General features: G+C 43.6%; 1 long non-coding RNA gene across 3 annotated transcripts; it reads right to left on the reverse strand.

The window, feature by feature from the left end:
- Positions 1 to 34: 34 nt before the first annotated feature.
- Positions 35 to 16,761, reverse strand: LOC113617894 (uncharacterized). 3 transcript variants are annotated; one of them, XR_003431815.1, is made up of 4 exons: positions 14,795 to 16,084; positions 7,122 to 7,215; positions 5,154 to 5,331; positions 35 to 80 (listed from the first exon to the last, which is right to left on the reverse strand). It is a non-coding gene; the product is annotated as an uncharacterized LOC113617894 (long non-coding RNA). The 3 variants fall into 3 exon arrangements; XR_003431814.1 differs by lacking the exons at positions 35 to 80; positions 5,154 to 5,331 and adding exons at positions 6,894 to 7,033; positions 16,192 to 16,761 and having other exon boundaries at positions 14,795 to 15,133; XR_003431813.1 differs by lacking the exons at positions 35 to 80; positions 5,154 to 5,331 and adding an exon at positions 6,894 to 7,033.
- Between the last annotated feature and the right edge of the window lie 388 nt (positions 16,762 to 17,149).

The raw sequence follows: 17,149 nt of genomic DNA on the forward strand, positions 1-17,149 counted from the left end.
TCCGGGAAGATCCCACGTGCCACGGAGCGGCTGGGCCCGTGAGCCATGGCCGCTGAGCCTGCGCGTCCGGAGCCTGTGCTCTGCAATGGGAGGGGCCACGGCAGTGAGAGGCCTGCGTACCAGAAAAAAAAAAAAGAATATAAAATTTGGATCAAAAGTCCCAGGATATGGTCCCTACTGATTGTTAAGCTAAATTGTTTAATATCTGAACTCTAGTTTTCCCATCTTTAAAATGCTGATGGCTTTAGCCCCTTCAAAGGAGCATTTAATTTATTTACCCAATTAGTTTTGAATCTTACTTTCTCTCCAGTCAGCATCCTAGATCCTGAACTTGCAGTCTCTTCCTTCAACGAACTCAAGTAAACAACAATGAAAATATAGTGTGAAAGACTTCCAGACTCGGATCAAATATGTAAAGAGCTTGGAAGTCGTCACTTTTGTCCTTATAACCAGAAAAAGCTGGACATACTGAAAAATCAAAGATTTTTACTGGCCCCATTAGAGAACTGAAGTGGCAGAGAAAACGCCCCCTCCTCCAAATCTGTGGCTACAAAGAGTCACAGCTGAGATCGTTACCTGCAGCCATAAACTGGCAGAACACCTAAGTGATAATTCTGATGGATTGCTGGAGGCTGAGCGTTACTGGCATAAGCGTAAGAAACTCCTTTGGGCTGAAGCTTGGAGGGAGGTGCAGCCACACTTCCATGGGCTTTTCCTCCAGAAACTTCACCAGGTTCTCACAGAGAAGATTTGAGAAAGTTCCCCTCACAGCTCTGACGGGGGGAGAGGAGTAAACATTGCAAAATATGCCCAGACTGGTTTCACAACAAAAGCCTACTCTAGGGGAAAAAATTTTGTCAGAAATTTATCCCAGCAGGTGGAAGAGAATTCTTCCCACTCCAACCCCCTCCAGCCTTCTTTCTCACCTAATAGAGAAAAATAAATAAACATAATTGGAATGCTGGAAGAGGAGAAAAGGGAACAGGAGAAATATGGCAGAGAAATTTCCAAAATTAATGGCAGACACCAAACCACAGTTTCTGGAAACACACAAAACAAGATAAATACATTCAACCTGGTAATATGATGACTCCAATACAGGTGACAAGCTTTATATACATATATATATCTATATATATCTATATATATATACATATATATATATAATGCAATACCTAAAGCAACCAGTAAAAACCTATATAAATTGTTACACTCAAAAGCATCATAGATATATCACAATGAAATCCAAAAAAAAAAATTCAATAAACCCATTGGAAGGCAGGAAAATGAAAACAGAGAAATGAAAAACAAAGAGAACAAATGAAAAGCAAAAATAAAAGGGCAAAGCTTATGCCCTAACATATCAGTAATGACTCAAATGTAAATGCTCTAAATATAACAGTTTAAAGAAAGAAGTTGGCAGTGTGGATTAAAAAAACATTACCCAACTATATGTTGTCTGCAATAAACTCACCTCAAATATAAACATGCAGGCAATTTGAAAGTAAAAGAATGAAAAAAGATGTACTATGCAATCATTAATCAAAAGAAATCAGGAGTCTCTATATTAATATCAGATATTAGTAAACTTCAGACAAAACAAAATTAATAGACAGAAAGAGACATTATACAACAGTAAATGGGTCCATCTACCAAGAAGACATATCAATCCTAATTGTGTATGCACCAAACAACTGAGCTGCAAAACATGTGAAGCAAAAACTGATAGAACTAAAGGAGAAACAGATAAATCTCTACTTATAGTTGAAGACTGCAACACCCATCTCTCAACAATTGACATAACTAGACTGAAACTCAGGAAGGATACAGAAGAACTCAACAACACCATCAAGCAACAAGATCCAATCAACATTTATATAATACTCCATCCAATAACAGTAGAATACATATTCTTTTCAAGTGTCCATGAAAAAAATGTACTAAAATAGACCTTATCCGGGACTTCCCTGGTGGTCCAGTGGTTAAGAATCCACCTTCCAATGTAGGAGACGTGAGTTTGATCCCTGGTTGAGGAACTAGGATCCCACATGCCACGTGGCAACTAAGCCCCCGTGCCACAACTAATGAGACTGCGCACCACAACTAGAGAAGCCCACACGCCACACCAAAGAGTGCATGCACTGCAACTAAAGATCCCGTGTGCCACACTAAGACCTGATGCAGCCAAATAATAATAAATAAAAAAATAGACCTTGTCCTGAGCTGCAGCTAAATGGCACCCGTCTAAATAATCCTTGGGTGAAAAGGAAGCCTCAAGGAAATTATTTTAAAATACATGGAACTGAAAGAAAATGAAAAGGGAACAAATCAAAATTCGTGGGGCACAGCTAAAGTAGTAGTAGAGGGGACATTAACGGCACGAACGTCTGTATCAGAAAAGAGGAAAAGTCTCAAATCAATAATATAACCTCCCACTTCAAAAAGCTAGAAGAAGAAGAGCAAAATAAACCCAAAGGAAGGATAGAATGACTCTAAGAACAGAAATCAAGGCAATTCAAAACAGGAAAACGATAGAGAAAATAAATGAAACAAAAAACAAGGACGTGGAGCTGTTTCGGTTCCATTTACAATCTCTCTCCTGACGGTAACCACCAGACTCCAATTACTCGCAAAACACCAGGTGCCAGAAACTCTTGTTTCTGACCATGGACCTTGCCTTAGCCAAGGTGAAGGATATTACGCACACGAACCTGTCTGAACTATCACTCACCTGCTACACCTACTTTTAACAAACATTCAGACTTCAGGACAACAAGAGATGACTGAGGAGTCTCTGAGGCAGAGAGCTAGCTGGCAGGTGCAGGCAGCGGAAGGATGAGAGGGAAGCTTCTTAAGACAAGCCTCCATCCTGCCCATCCAAATACGGCTAACGACCCATAAGACAAACAAACAAGTGTCCTGAACGTGAGCCTGTTAGCAAACGTTGCTTCCAGAAAGAGAGGGTCTTGGCTAAAGCCAGGGGCTCCCCAGCATGTAAAATTGTGATGTCCAGGCCTGGGTCAGACAATGGTGTCCAGCAAGTAACATGACAGCAGGGAACTATGACAAGTGTTTTCTCTGTATAACACTTGGAGTTTAATCTTTGCTCAGCCTACTGAGACATCACCACGGTACCACGTCAAGATGCAATAATTCCAGTCTGGCTACCACTGATACTAGAACATAATCCCCGGATGTTTTCATAACCTACCACAAATCTTTTTGACCATAGGATGCCTACCTGTCACGGAGAGTCAGCAAGACTCCTCTGGTGAAGCTAAGTGGGAAGTAAATGAGGGGTGTTGATTCAGGCCACATTTGGCATGCTTTCTGAGTTTTCATCACTGGAGTCTATAGTCTCTGAAGGTGCCAGGGCCAAAAGAAGTCTTAATCACAGCAAGAGAACGGTACTGTTTAGACGACTTTTTATTCTATGTCTTATACTGTATGGATGCTTTGTTTTCCTTCAGCACCCGTCACACGCCTTCCTCTTTCACTGGACTTGTGTATCGCAGTCTTTGTTCTCCCTCTTTCCCGGTGTCATGGGCTGAGTTGTGTCCGCCCCCTCCAAATTCCTATGCTGAAGTTTTAACCCCCAGCGCCTCAGAACACGACTGTATTTGGAAATAGGGCCTTGAAAGAGGTGTTTAAGGCAAAATGATGTCCTTAGAGTGGTTGATAATCAAGTCTGACTGGCGTCCTTATAAGAAGAGGAAATTTGGACACACAGAAAGAGAGCCAGGAGTGCTGTGTAAAGAGGGACGGCTCTGTGAGGACCTGGTGAAGAGACGGCCATCTGCAAGCCAAGGAGGCCTCTGGGGGAACCGACCTGGCTGATACCTTCATTGTGGGCTTCCAGCCTCCAGAACCGTGAACAGATAAAGTTCTGGTGTTTAAGTCCTGTGCCATTAGTGATGGCAGCCCCAGCTGACGAATACCCCAGGGTTCATTCCCAGAGAGGACAGGCAGAGACATCCCCTTTGATAAGCTCAGTAAACTTGCCCTGACGCTCTCCCCACAAGTCTGAGCCCTTTCTCCCAAAACCATTTCAAGAGTAAATCCCAATTCCCAGTGGTACTGGGGGACGGGGCGGGGGGAGCTCACCTCGAGGGCCTCATTAGTTGGGTTTTCCATTAATCCGTTTCCCTCCGACGTAATTCCTTTCCCCTCCCCTGCCCTTGTTCCCATCTCTCTCGACTCTTCTACCCCTTCTCCACTGTACCTCTCACTTAGCATTTCTATTTGTGGCTGAAATTTGCAGTTCGGTTATGATGGGACATTTTCAATTTTCACCAAATGTCTCTAAAATGATTTGAGGATTCTTTTCACACGTTGTGCACCTTTAGCCTTCTGTAAGGGGTCTTTTCTCACGGACTCGTGAATATTGTTAACTGACTTTGTTCATCGCTTCCAATTACCGTTCTCATGGCCAAAATCAGAGGCACGGGTGACTTGCATCCTCTTCTACCAAAGTCCCAGAGGCTGGCACTCTGCTGAAATGACAGCCCTGGGCTTCCCTGGTGGCGCAGTGGTTGAGAGCCCGCCTGCCGATGCAGGGGACACGGGTTCATGCCCCAGTCCGGGAAGATCCCACATGCCGCGGAGCGGCTGGGCCCTGTGAGCCATGGCCGCTGAGCCTGCGCGTCTGGAGCCTGTGCTCTGCAACGGGAGAGGCCACAGCAGTGAGAGGCCCGCGTACCGCAAAAAACAAAAAAATAATAATAAAAAAATGAAATGACAGCCCTTTCCTCGCCAGGCTAAGGTGGTCCACCACCTGTCCACTCCCTGAGCTGCCACGTGAGTTCCCCATCGGAGCCTCCTCTCCCCGGCAAGAAGGGCCATGCTACCTTCCCCCCAACATGCATCTCTCTCTCACGCAGCTCCCATGCACGTGTCCCAACGTCAACCCAAAAACATAGTCATGTTCATTCAGAATAAGTCCATTTTCTAGAGTCTAGGCCAAAAAAATGCTATGACTTTGCCCACGTTCACATAGCCCAAGAGTGGCAGAGTGTGGGTTAAATCCCAGGTGAAACGTTTTAAAAAGACCCATTAACTCTCATTGTGTATTCACCTCGCCTTTTCATTAATAGTGCTGATTGACCCCTAAAGAACTATAGGATTTTTCAGACTGATTTCAGATAAACACTTACCTTCACTCCAACCTCAAATCAGATGACTCTCTTCACATCATTCCCCTCCATTCTATCACAAAATAGCTGAGAAAGCCAAAAAGAGCCAAAGTCTCTCGTGGCTTTGATATTTGCCCATAACACAGGAATCTTAGCAGGTGTGAGTCACCTTTGAGAATTATGTTTCTTGCTTTGCTTTCTACATCAAGGTGAAAAAAGAACTCTCCTGGCTGAGACTTGCATGGGAAAACAGCCTAGCTCTCTCTTCCCATAACCCTTTGAATAATTAGGACACCGAAGATAAACGTATTAACATTCCTTCGGCCCACAAGGCAACAATGAGGAGAAAGAAATGATTTTTTTTGAGATCCTCAAAGGATCTTAACATTGGAAAGAAAACCATTCCTGAAAAGTAACTTTCGAGCTGATACGTAGTCAAACCTTGATTTGATGTTGCCTGTTGAGCTAAGGTCTGTCTTTCCAGATGGAGATATTATATCTCAAGGGCCGACACCTATATACCTGCTTGTAGCGTGGAACGGTGGAGATGACAGAGCACGGGGGGCAGCTGGAGCACGGACTCTGGGGTAGAGCTGCTGTGTTCTCAGGGCACACAGCCTTTCACAAACTCTGACCTTGCAAGTCAGTAGCCTTTCTAGGGCTCCTCCTCTGTGGCATGGGGATAACAACAGCACGGATTGACTAGTGCTAATACTTGCTAACATTGGACCTGGTGCAAATGTTAGTGCTGACTGTATCTGCTTAATAGAATAATTAAGAATGTGCATCCCTGCCACGTGTGGGACGAAAGCAGAAGTGAGATCCGGGAGAGCCAGCTTCGAGACCCAGGTCTTCTGCAGGAAATGGAGTAGCTTTGCACCAGTCACTGTATCCTTGGGGGCCTCGCTTTTCCCATGTGTAAAATGAAGAACTTGAACTGGAAACTCTTGACTATTTCTTGTTCCTCATCCAAAGAGGCAACGCCAATGACTTTTATGGATGGTGTCCCGCGAATCTTTAAATGGCCTGTCTAAAAGGTTGCTGGTAGCTGAACAGCCCACAGACGTTATAACCTAGTAAAATTTCGACCCAGAGCTGAAGACTAATCAAACACAGTGGACACAGAGAAGAAAAGACACTAAGTTGTGATGTAGTTACTTATTTTTCATGCCTCTTGGAGAAATTCCACACATAAAGAAGTCGCTGGGACAGAGGCAGCTTCGGTTGCCATATTGATACAGAGTGTCTGCCGTGAGTCAAGGGCAGGCCTCTGTGGAGCTGGAGGGATTGGGTGTCCGGTAGGAACTTCTGCTTCAGGGAGAATGAGAGTGTTCTGTGCCTGCCTTCACCCCAAGTGTTCAAGTCTAAGCCCGTAGCTCATTTAAACATACCAGAAGCTTCTAGTGGGCAGGGAACCCATCACGTCATTCAGAGGAAATAGAGGGGTGGGGGCGGTTTCCCTCAGCACCACGAGTCAGGGAGCTCACTAGGTTTGACCGTCAGGACGATGAGTTACCATCCAATGTTCCATGGTAACCACTGTCCAACAGAAGATGTGTAAACACAGCTTAAAGATTTTTTTTTTTAATTTATTTTTGGCTGCGTTGGGTCTTCATTGCTGTGCATGGGCTTTCTCTAGTTGCGGCAAGCGGAGCTTCTCTTGTTGCGGAGCACGGGCTCTAGGTGCGCGGGCTTCAGTTGTTGTGGCTCGAGGGCTCTAGAGCGCAGGCTCAGTAGTTGTGGCGCATGGGCTTAGTTGCTCTGCAGCATGTGGGATCTTCCTGGACCAGGGCTCAAACCCATGTCCCCTGCATTGGCAGGTGGATTCTTAACCACTGCGCCACCAGGGGAGTCCCAAACACAGCTTAAAGATTTTTGTTTCAGCATGCTCTGAGTGATGGCTAAGGAAAAACATTAAAATTTTTGCTTTGAAAGGGTGTCAAATTATTAGCCCACTGGGGACGCACACATAACCAATCCAGTCCTTACCTGTTTCACTGGTTATATAGGTTACTTGGGTCGTTTTGTTGTAAATCTCAAGTTTTCAAACAACTTGAAGCCTCAAGTCCAAGCTTAATTAAACCTATTGAAGAGCAAAGGAAAACAAGCTTTAAAGATCGCCTGTTTGGCTCATAAAATCTCAGCACCACAAACGAGGAAACGTTCAACTATTCCTAGGATGCCATAAAATTTTATGGCTCAATCCTGGGATTCCTCTTAAGTCTCCCTAAGGCCCGGCTGTTTGGTCCGCAACCTCCTCTCCTCCCCCACCCTTGCATTTGATCTTTTTTATGTGCTTGTAAGGTGAGTTTGCTTTTCAATTTACCCTCATTCCCTTTGCTCCAGTGCTTTCGGGGAAGGGAGGCGGGGAGGGGAGGAAAGATGCTTGCAGAACTGGCCGTTGTTTGCCATGTTTGCGTGGCTTTCCCTTGTCTCCAAAGAAATAGAAAACATCGTGACTCCCTAAGTCCAACCCGAGATGATGGAGGAACTGACACAGGCCTGGCGGACTTGCACCGAGTGGCTCCCAGTGAGGGAGCATCGTTGCCCCTGGGAGAAGCGATAGTCTGAGACACACTCCACGCTCCAGCTGCTAAGTTGGGAGTTTTCTTCCCCCGCCACCACCACGCCCCCTGCCCACCTGCCTCTCCTCAAAGCCTTGGATCAAGTTCAACGTCGAAGCAGAGAGAACGAGTCCAACTGGCTGAAAACTTGGCCTGACCTCGGGCCTTGGTTCCAACGACTGGCCTTCTGCTTTGTCCTTAAGTGAAAATAGCAGCTAACATCTGTGTCTGTCACTGGTTAAACCTTAACTTGTGTTATGTCACCCTCCCAACGACCCTGTGGTGTGGCTGGTTCACGATCCCAGTTTGCAGAAGAGGTCGTGGAGGCACAGAGAGGTTACACCCTGTGCCCTAGATCACAGCCGTCGACAGAGGTGGAGCCCGAGCTCAAGGGCAGGAAGCCAGCCCCAGGCTTAACCACTGTGCCATCTTACCAGCTTACCCGGGTCCCACTTCCGGTAACCGGGTCTTGTTACATTCCCATCTCCTAATCTGAGTTCCTTTTTTTTTTTAATTGAAGTGTAGTTGATTTACAGTGTTGTGTTAGTTTCAGGTAAACAGCAAAGTGATTCATATATATATATATAAATTCTTTTCCCTTACAGATTATTACAAGATATTGAATACAGTTCCCTGTGCTACATAGTATGTTCTTGTTGGTTATCTATTTTATATACAGTAGTGTGTATATATTAATCCCAAACTCCTAATTTATCCCCCCCTTTCCCCTTTGGTAAACATAATTTTGTTTTCTGTGTCTGTGAGTCAATTTCTATTTTGTATATAAGTTCGTTTGTATCATTTTTTTTTTTAGATTCCACACATAAGCGATACCATATGATATTTGTCTTTCTCTGTCTGGTTTACTTCACTTAGTATGATAATCTCTAGGTCCATCCAAGTTGCTGCAAATGGCATTATTTCATTCTTTTTTATGGCTGAGTAGTACTCCATTGTGTATATATATCAATACCACACCTTCTTTATCCATTCAGCTGTCGATGGACATTCTTTTCTTAACAATCCCAAGACCTCTTGCCTCTCTGAGGTCTACTCCTCCCATTGTTTCCCTCCTGGGGAAGAAGTCTCTGTCTTTAGTTTCCCCCAGCCATCTGGGCCCCACTGGACCTGATACCAGCTCTTTTCCTGTCTCCAAATGTTGAATGATCCTGGGTCACTAACAGCTGCACCCAGGCATCTTCCAGAACAATCACATCTCCCACTGTTAAATGTTCAGATGCCCACGATCCCCCCCACCACTGGCAAGGTCCCTAGCGATGTGTTCCACTTCCTGACACGCTAAGGAGGATTTCATTAGAAACAGTCCCCATATGAGGAAAGCTTTCCACTTACTATTCCAGGTCTTACTAAGCACCTACATAGACCCCAAGAGACTCCCCCCACACCCATGCCAGCTAAGCCTGGGCTCAGTGTGGTGGTAGGAAAATTGATTGACTGTATGGGGCCCATGAAGATTCTTCAGGTAGACAAGCCTCTGCCTTCCCTGTGAGCCTGCCATTTGAGACTCCCCACAGTCAACTGAGGAGTGCTGGCTGTCACCAGGTATAAACACCCTGTGGATGTGGCTCATCTCAAATTAAAGTTTAAAGAGAAAAACTAACAGACATTTAACTTCTCACTGTGTCACCTGGGTGGTGGGAGCTGTGACCTCCCATTAGAGCTGAGCACACCTAGTGCCCAGATCTTGGTGTCTCAGTATCATCCTCCACTGTAAGAAGTCAGCGATGCTTGGAGATATGGCGGATTTCAGGTTTGGAGCAGAATCATTGTAACAGAAATAGGAAGTAAGGGATAGGAAATACACAAAAACGACGGGACACATCAAAAGATAACAGTCAGGTTAAAGAGGCCAAATTTGGAACAATTTGAACATGAAAATAAATATCATTAATAAGAGATTGTAACACCTTGAATGAAAAAGGAAGCCATGAGTCTATACTGATACAGTTAGTAAATTGAAAATCTGATGGGAAATTAGATATTTTCATAGTTTCAAAGTCTCTCACCACAAAGAACTTATTAATTATAAAGGGAAAAAGAGCAAACTTACATGGAGAAATACCACCTTCATCAAGTGCTTAAAGTGACCATAATTCACAAAAGGACTAATTGGAATTACACAACACCTGATAGGATACCAAGAACGAAACACATGGCATTTCTGTGGTATGATTAGATTCAGGGTGTGCATCTTTAACAGGAATTAGGAAACACTGGATGAAGCGGAACTGAGGGGCATTCTACAGAATAACTGGCCTAAAATCTTCGAAAGAGCCAAGGACGTAAAATCAAGGAAAAAACGAAGAACCTTTCCAGATTAAGGAAAGGTGACAATTTAAGCTATTGGTGGTTCTGAATCGGATCCTTTAACTCTAAAGGAAATTATTGGCACACTAAGGAAAATGAGAATGAGGTCTTTGCATCAACTGGTAAGAATGCAGGTATACTACTTTCAAAATGTTCATGGTTGTATTGCAGTTATATAGGAGAATGCCCTTGTTTGTAGGAAATACACATTAAGTATTACATAAAGATGTTGCATCAGTATTCTTTGTGCTGTAATTGCAACTTTTCTGTAAGTTTGAGATTTTTTTCAAAGTGTTTTTTAATTAAAAATTAAGCTTGGGCTTCCCTGGTGGCGCAGGGGTTGAGAGTCCGCCTGCCGATGCAGGGGACGCGGGTTTGTGCCCCGGTCCGGGAGGATCCCACATGCCGCGGAGCGGCTGGGCCCATGAGCCATGGCCACTGAGCCTGCGCGTCCGGAGCCTGTGCTCCGCAACGGGAGAGGCCACAGCAGTGAGAGGCCCGCGTACCGCAAAAAAAAAAAAAAAAAAATTAAGCTTAACCACCACAAAGAATAGGTATAAGATGTATAACTTCCCAACCAGTAGAGAAAAAATAGAAACTATAAAACAGCTTGATTTGTTTTCAAGAAGATAGTATAGGGATGAGGGTAGGAAAACAAGCAAAAGTCTAGCAAACATAAGGCACAAAGTAAGGGTGTAGATTCAGGCCTATTTGAATGAACATACACAGGAAATGTAATTGGATAAAACCTCCCAGATAAAAGATACATTTTCATTTGGTCTGAAACAAGTGCTGAAAATAATGTAAGAGAAGAAAACGGGACAAATACTAACCAAAGGAAAGTTGATGTTTCATCATTAGTATCAGGCAAAGTTTACTTGATGCAGTGCATATAACTAATGAATTATAAAAGGGACAAATCACCAGGAAACTGTAACAATTTGGAACAGCTTTGAACCCCATATAGCTACAAACTGAATAAATTCAGAATTGAGAGAATAACATGGAAATGTGATAAATCTAAAATAATAGTGATGTTTATACCTCTTTCAATGACTAATCAACCAAGAAATTTAAAGTATTAAGGATACAGGACCAGATGGCTTCACAGGCGAATTCTATAAAATATTTAGAAAAGAGCTAACACCGATCCTTCTCAAACTCTTCCAAAAAATTTCAGAGGGAGGAACACTCCCAAATTCATTCTGTGAAGCCACCATCACCCTAATACCAAAACCAGAGAAAGATATCACACAAAAAGAAAATTACAGACCAATATCACTGATGAACATGGATGCAAAAATCCTGAACAAAATACTAGCAAACAGAATCCAACAATATATTAAAAGGAGCATACACCATGATCAAGTGGGATTTATCCCAGGGATGCAAAGAGTCATCAATATATGCAAATCAATCAATGTGATACACCACATTAACAAATTAAGGAATAAAAACCATATGATCATCCCAGTAGATGCAGAAAAAGCTTTTGACAAAATTCAACACCCATTTATGATAAAAACTCTCTAGAAAATGGGCCTACTGAGAACCTACCTCAACATAATAAAGGGCATATATGACAAACCCACAGCAAACATCATACTCAATGGTGAAAAACTGAAAACATTTCCACTAAGATCAGGAACTAGACAAGGATGTCCACTCTCACCACTCTTATTCAACGTAGTATTGGAAGTCCTAGCCACGGCAATCAGAGAAGAAAAAGAAATAAAAGGAATAAAAATTGGAAAATAAGAAGTAAAACTGTCACTGTTTGCAGATGACATGATACCACCAGAAAATCCTAAAGGTGCCACCAGAAAACTACTAGAACTAATCAATGAATTTGGTGAGGTTGCAGGATATAAAATTAATGCACAGAAATATCTGGCATTCCTATACACTAACAATGAAAACTCAGAAAGAGAAATTAAGGAAACAATCCCATTTACCATTGCAACAAAAAGAATAAAATACCTAGGAATAAACCTACCTAAGGAGGTGAAAGACTTGTACTCAGAAAACTATAAAACACTGATGAAAGAAATCAAAGATGACATAAACAGATGGAGAAATACACCATGTTCTTGGATTGGAAGAATTAATATTGTGAAAATGACAATACTACCCAAAGCAATCTACAGATTCAATGCCATCCCTATCAAACTACCAATGTCATCCTTTACAGAATTAGAGCAAAAAATTTTACAATTCGTATGGAAACATAAAAGACCCCGAATGGCCAAAGCAATCTTGAGAAAGAAAAACAGAGCTGGAGGAATCAGGCTTCCTGACTTCAAACTATAATACAAAGCTACAGTAATCAAGACAGTATGGTACTGGCACAAAAACAGAAATATAGTTCAATTGTACAGGATAGAAAGCCCAAAGATAAACCCATGCACATATGGTCACCTAATTTATGACAAAGGATACCAGAACATACAATGGAAAAAAGACAGTCTCTTCAATAAGTGGTGCTGGGAAAACTGGACAGCTACATGTAAAAGAATGAGATTAGAACACTACTTAACACTATATACAAAAATAAACTCCAAATGGATTAAAGACCTAAATGTAAGACCACACAGTATAAAACTCTTAGAGGAAAACACTCTTTGACATAAACCACAGCAAGATCTTTTTTTGACCCACTGCCTAGAGTAATGGAAATAAAAACAAAAATAAACAAATGGGACCTAATTAAACTTCAAAGCTTTTGCACAACAAAGGAGGCCATAAACAAGATGAAAAGACAGCCCTCAGAATGGGAGAAAATATTTGCAAATGAAACAACAGACAAAGGATTAATCTCCAAAATATACAAACAGCTCATGGAGCTCAATATCAAAAAGATAAACAATTCAATGAAAAAAATGGGTGGAAGACCTAAATAGACATTTCACCAAAGAAGACATACAGATGGCCAAGAGGCACATGAAAAGCTGCTCAACATCACTAATTATTAGAGAAATGCAAATCAAAACTACAATGGGGTATCACCTCACACTGGTCAGAATGGCCATTATCAAAAAATCTAGAAACAATAAATGCTGGAAAGGGTGTGGTGAAAAAGGAACCCTCCTGCATTGTTGGTGGGAATGCAAATTGATACAACCACTATGGAGAACAGTATGGAGGTTCCTTAAAACACTAAAAATAGAACTACCATATGTCCCAGCATCCCACTACTGGGCATATACCCTGAGAAAACCATAATTCAAAAAGAGACATGTACCACAATGTTCATTACAGCACTATTTACAATAGCCAAGTCATGGAAGCAACTTAAGTGTCCATCAAAGATGAATGGATAAAGAAGATCTGGCATATATATGCAATGGAATATTACTCAGCCATAAAAAGAAACGAAACTGAGTTAGTTGTAGTGAGGTGGATGGACACAGAGTCTGTCATACAGAGTAAAGTAAGTCAGAAAGAGAAAATCAAATACCGAATGCTAAGACATATATCTGGAACCTTAAAAAAAAAAATGGTACTGATGAACCTAGTGGCAAGGCAGGAATAAAGACATAGACATAGAGAATGAATTGGAGGAAGTTAGAGTAGTGACATGTATGCACTACCGAATGTAAAACAGTTAGCTAGTAGGAAGCAGCCACATAGCATAGGAAGATCAGCTCGGTGCTTTGCGATGACCTAGAGGGGTGAGATAGGGAGGGTGGAAGGGAGGCTCAAGAGGGAGGGGATATGGGGATATATGTATATGTATAGTTGATTCACTTTGTTATAAAGCAGAAACTAACAAAACACTGTAAAACAATTACACTCCAGTAAAGATGTTAAAAATTTTTTTTAAAAAGCAGATCTTAGTAAACACCAAATAATAAATATTATACAGAACCATGAATTTTGAATCCAGTGATGTATTGCCCTTCCCTCCAATCCAGGGCTAAGAGCAGGCAGAGTAGGAGCCTTAACATTCAGTGAGATGGGGCTTCCCTGGTGGCGCAGTGGTTGAGAGTCCGCCTGCCGATGCAGGGGACGCGGGTTCGTGCCCCTGTCTGGGAAGATCCCACATGCCGTGGAGCGGCCGGGCCCGTGAGCCATGGCCGCTGAGCCTGCGCGTCCGGAGCCTGTGCTCCGCAACGGGAGAGGCCACAGCAGTGAGAGGCCCGCGTACCGCAAAAAAAAAAAAAAAAAAAATTCAGTGAGATGAACCTTTCTGATGCTAAGTCAATCACATCAAAGTATCTGCCTTGCATCCTCTAAAATAACTTGCCCTGTCTCGGTGGTAGAAAAAGCCCAGGTCTCTGAACAGCCCTCAGATCTTTCTGTCATCCTGTGCTTTGCAGTGAAGTCCACGACTTGTTATCCCAATCAGTCAAAATCCTTGAAGACCACAGCACCATGCCCACCCCTCACGTGCCCTGCGACTCCTCAGACCACTGGGGCCCCCCCGATGCCTCACACATTTGGACTTATCCATCACTCAAGCTAATACGTATCCTCTAAATACGAGAATAACCTTAAGTGAAGATGTTTGATTGTTTTGTTCTCCATCCTGAGTTGTGGTTTTTAGAGAGAAGTAATTAGCAAGAGAGAGCTGAGGGGTGTGTGTGAGTGTGTGTGAGAGAGTGTGTGCGTGCACGCGAGGGTGCAGCCTGGGGCTGTGCGTATCAGGACTGGGAAAATGGTTTTCCGGCAGGTGTGAAAGAAACACAAAAATGGAAAGAGCAGGGCCCTGGACTTCCGTTGCTTCACAACCTTCCTCAGTAACAGAGAGATGAACAGAATAGAGCTTACCCTGACTGTATCTTCAATTCCGTGGTGATGATCTCCTTTACAAAGCTCCGTGAGGCAGGAGTTTGGGAAGGGGCAGGCCTGTGGGCTTGGTACCTGCTGTGTTCCCTGCACATCTGTTGCGATGCCTGGAGAGCCTGCGGGATGCTCAGAGCTCCAGGCTGGAAGCCGGTCACATCCCAGCTGGATGTGAAAGCAGGCCCTTCACTCCTCATCCCCTCATCATCTTCAGGAGATGATGGTGGACGTGAATCCTGAAGGCGCCTCCTTCTCCCACTTCTCTGAGGTCAAAGTCTCCAATGGCCCAAGAGTTGAACATGAAGACAGCAATGTTTCAACATCCTTAAAAGAAAATATCAACATCCTTAAAAACATCCTTAAAAGAAAACATCCTTAAAAAGAAACTCTATAAGCTTTTCAGCCCATAAATAGGGGTTTGCAAGTTTCCGAGAGACTTTCACCCCACTGGGCACCATGAGAACCCTTGTCCTGCTACCAATCTGTTGATCTCTCTTACAATTTGCGGGAGAGGCATTTTTATTTTGAGATGGGTATATTATAAACTCCTGGCAACCCATGAGTTGGCTGCTAAAATAGGATGTAAGCAGATATTTAGGAGATGGTGCCAATTTGTTGACACTATTTTTAGAAGATGCAGAACACAAGCAGAATTGTTCATTAGATCATTTTCGAATCCAGAGACACCTTCTGATAAACCCTGCCGTGCCGCCAGAGGCCCTGATTTCCCCCAGACAGTGGTTGGGCACACTAAATTGAGCGCCAAAAGAATAGCCTTTCCAATTTATCTTCCAAGTACACAGAAGATTACAGTTTGATTTTTACCTGTACTGCGTTTTCAAGGTAACACAAGCCAATGCTCACTTAATTTGCTCTCGGCTTGAAAAGGGTAGATCAATATGGTGAATGAATCACATTGCACAAGGACTTTATTGGCATTTGACTGAATATTAATAGGCTTATTTGAGCCTCCCCATCATGTCTGCCAGGGGGCAACAGGCAGCCCCCGCTGACAGGGAGCCGTCGGGCAAAGACAGGGAGCTCATCACTCGTGGGGGCAACTGAGTCAATACGCTCCCAAAGTTCTCGTGGGCAGACGATGCTGAGCGTGGTGTATGACTGGAGGATAAACTGCAGCACGGATTTCCAATACATGAACGAGGCTTAAATTGGACTTCTTCCGTAGATAACTAATAAGGACCTACTTTATAGCACAGGGAGCTCTATTCAATGCTCTGTAATGACCTATATGGGAAAAAAGAATCTAAAACAAAGAGTGGATCTATGTATATGTATAACTGACTCACTCTGCTGTACACCTGAAACTAACACGACATTGTAAATCAACTCTACTCCAATAAAAATTTTTTTAAAAATAGGACCTCTTCCATTTTCATTAGCTCGCCCCCACTTTTCCACATCACTGGTGGTCCTCAGCATTGGGCTGCCCGTGTTCCACGGTCACGGCTCAGCACGGCTCCACGGGCAGCGGGTGGCCGGGAGGGGTGACGCGTTGCTGGACAAGTATATCCGTGAAATGCGATCCTTCTGCCCACTGCGGTTCCTGCACTCCTCCTCAAGGATTCTGTAAAGCAGGGGAATTCCGAGGCTAGTGATGCTGATAATAATTATCACCACAAATATATCTTTGTCATTTTAAAAGAATATTCTTCTTGAAATCACAATTATCGGAGGGTTTTTTCTTGGCCCTCAGCAGAATCTTGTAAGAGGAAGTAAGGCAGCTATTATCTGTACGCCGTAGAGATAAGGAAGGTGGAGCTCTGAGAAGTGAAGAACAACGATACAGAAAGTGGTGGGACAGTGCCTGGCACCCCCAGTGCTACGTACAGGGCTCCCTGTTTATTCTATTCTTTTTATTCAGCTTTTTTTTTTTTTTTAAGATGTTGGGGGTAGGAGTTTATTACTTAATTAATTTATTTTTGCTGCATTGGGTCTTCCTTTCTGTGCGAGGGCTTTCTCTCGTTGTGGAGAGCGGGGCCCACTCTTCATCGCAGTGCGCGGGCCTCTCACTATCACGGCCTCTCTCGTTGCGGAGCACAGGCTCCAGATGCGCAGGCTCAGTACTCGTGGCTCACGGGCCCAGCTGCTCCGCGGCATGTGGGATCCTCCCAGACCAGGGCTCGAACCCGTGTCCCCTGCATCGGCAGGCGGACTCTCAACCACTGCGCCCCCAGGGAAGCCCTCTCTGTTTGATTTTCAGCTTCTTTGAGCCTCACCATCACCTGTGAGCTGGGCTCTGACGGTGCCCCCATTGCAGAGATGAGGCAACCGAGGCCTGGGTTGATAAAGGAAGGCGATGGAGGTTACGCCAGGCACAGC

This window comes from Aethalodelphis obliquidens, unplaced genomic scaffold (assembly GCF_003676395.1).
Source record: "Aethalodelphis obliquidens isolate GAN/ISIS:26980383/991018 unplaced genomic scaffold, ASM367639v1 scaffold5, whole genome shotgun sequence".
Lineage (NCBI taxonomy): Eukaryota > Metazoa > Chordata > Mammalia > Artiodactyla > Delphinidae > Aethalodelphis > Aethalodelphis obliquidens.